This window comes from Schistocerca nitens, unplaced genomic scaffold (assembly GCF_023898315.1).
Source record: "Schistocerca nitens isolate TAMUIC-IGC-003100 unplaced genomic scaffold, iqSchNite1.1 HiC_scaffold_214, whole genome shotgun sequence".
NCBI lineage: Eukaryota > Metazoa > Arthropoda > Insecta > Orthoptera > Acrididae > Schistocerca > Schistocerca nitens.
This window is the reverse complement of record NW_026045755.1, coordinates 10,001-12,500: the sequence shown is the minus strand read 5'-3', so window position 1 is coordinate 12,500 and position 2,500 is coordinate 10,001. Positions and strand designations below refer to the sequence as shown.

At 56.9% G+C, this 2,500-nt stretch overlaps 1 non-coding gene across 1 annotated transcript in view; it reads left to right on the top strand.

Annotated features, from left to right (window-relative positions):
• Positions 1-1,855: 1,855 nt before the first annotated feature.
• LOC126220916 (small subunit ribosomal RNA) overlaps positions 1,856-2,500 on the top strand; it is a 1,906-nt gene continuing 1,261 nt past the window's right edge. The window contains exon 1 of the ribosomal RNA XR_007543244.1: positions 1,856-2,500. This exon is cut by the window's right edge and continues 1,261 nt beyond it. This is a non-coding gene — a ribosomal RNA (small subunit ribosomal RNA).

The window sequence follows — 2,500 nt, the reverse complement described above, 5'->3', positions numbered from 1 at the left end:
GCTTAACCTAACCTAAGTTGGGGCTTAACCTAACCTAAGTTGGGGCTTAACCTAACCTAAGTTGGGGCTTAACCTAACCTAAGTTGGGCCCTAACCTAACCTAAGTTGGGCCCTAACCTAACCTAAGTTGGGCCCTAACCTAACCTAAGTTGGGCCCTAACCTAACCTAAGTTGGGCCCTAACCTAACCTAAGTTGGGCCCTAACCTAACCTAAGTTGGGCCCTAACCTAACCTAAGTTGGGCCCTAACCTAACCTAAGTTGGGCCCTAACCTAACCTAAGTTGGGCCCTAACCTAACCTAAGTTGGGCCCTAACCTAACCTAAGTTGGGCCCTAACCTAACCTAAGTTGGGCCCTAACCTAACCTAAGTTGGGCCCTAACCTAACCTAAGTTGGGCCCTAACCTAACCTAAGTTGGGCCCTAACCTAACCCACGTTGCGCCCTAACCTAACCCACGTAATTGTTTGTTATATGAATCTAGAAATTCGTGTAGCGTTGCCTAATCGCAACCCTCTCAACATAGTTCGCTGCGCGCACACTCTGGTGTCCTGCGTATTGAATCATGTTACGGTGCCTACCCTCACAACATCTAGCGAGTGTTGCGTACGTTCCACATGGTCCCGCTATCCACTGTAATGTGTACTGCTATAAGACGTATATCGCCCCCCCCCCCCCCCCCCCTCCCCTGTCGCCTCTAGTTCGTCAGTCAGGAGTTTGCGTGTTCAATGAGCTTCGCAGCTGTGCAATGGCATCGGCATACGTACGCGGGCCACCTTCCACGTGTTCTCTCGTGCATACGTCGCAGCATGTATGTGGACTGATGTGGCGTGTCGTGACTCATAACATCCAGGCATGCAAGACCCATTGAATTCGCAAATGTAGATGGACGTCTACGTTTGCTGCCCAAGTTACGCAAATGAACTGGAAATCCGTTGTTGCGCGGTTGTTCGCGCTGGAGGTGAATCGTTGATATCGACGATCGGTACAGGTATTAACCGGTTGCTTCAGCGACACCCGTCATACCCACGAACGTGAGTGGGCATGTGGGTATGAAGCGATACGCGGCGGTGGCTGGGTGGGACCGTCCCCGGCCGGTGAGGGGGGGGCGCCCGGCGTGCTGGCCGCGCGCTGCGTGGGCGCACGCGCGGCAGCCGGCTGGTGGGGGCGCCCAGTGGCAGGCGCGCCGGCTGACGGACGCGGCAGGCGGCGCATCTGCGTGCCGGCGCACCCAGCGCGCGGCGCCGTGCGGCCAAAGTGGGTCCTCCCGGGCCCGGTGCGAAGCGCGGTGGACATCTGCAGTGTGCTGGTCCGATTGAGGACTGTGTGCGTTGAGGATGCGCCGCCGCCCGGCACTCGGCGCCGCGACGCCGTCTGCTGCTCGGTCGCCCCCGCGGTTCTCGCAGGTGGTTTGTATCGCAGCTGTGCGGATGTGTTGGCGCGTGCGCTGTGCTGGGAGAGTTCGCTTTGGCACCCAAGTGGGGCTCTGCCCTCTGTGGCGCTGGCGTTGGAGCTGCCCGGTCACTGTTTGTGGCCGCGTGTTGTCTCCCGCCGGCAACACCACGACAGCACGCTCCCGGGCCTCTGTCGGCAGCGGCAAGCTCAGTTGGGAGCACGGGTGGTCGCACTGAAAGCGTCTACTCGCCTATCTCCGGGCGATTGCGCCTCTCTCGAACCCGACCAAGTACTTAGGACGGCGCTGCGCGCCGCCGGGACCTGAGAGGGTTTCGAGGTGTATCGTGCAGGGGAGCCCAGCCTCCTCCTGTTTGCAGAATAATTGAGCGGACGCTTGCGTGTTCGCGCGGGCCTCCGGGACACACTCCCGGGCGGCCGGCTGCTCAGCTCTAGTTGACGCAGCTCCCTGGTTGATCCTGCCAGTAGTCATATGCTTGTCTCAAAGATTAAGCCATGCATGTCTCAGTACAAGCCGCATTAAGGTGAAACCGCGAATGGCTCATTAAATCAGTTATGGTTCCTTAGATCGTACCCACGTTACTTGGATAACTGTGGTAATTCTAGAGCTAATACATGCAAACAGAGTCCCGACCAGAGATGGAAGGGACGCTTTTATTAGATCAAAACCAATCGGTCGGCTCGTCCGGTCCGTTTGCCTTGGTGACTCTGAATAACTTTGGGCTGATCGCACGGTCTTCGTACCGGCGACGCATCTTTCAAATGTCTGCCTTATCAACTGTCGATGGTAGGTTCTGCGCCTACCATGGTTGTAACGGGTAACGGGGAATCAGGGTTCGATTCCGGAGAGGGAGCCTGAGAAACGGCTACCACATCCAAGGAAGGCAGCAGGCGCGCAAATTACCCACTCCCGGCACGGGGAGGTAGTGACGAAAAATAACGATACGGGACTCATCCGAGGCCCCGTAATCGGAATGAGTACACTTTAAATCCTTTAACGAGTATCTATTGGAGGGCAAGTCTGGTGCCAGCAGCCGCGGTAATTCCAGCTCCAATAGCGTATATTAAAGTTGTTGCGGTTAAAAAGCTC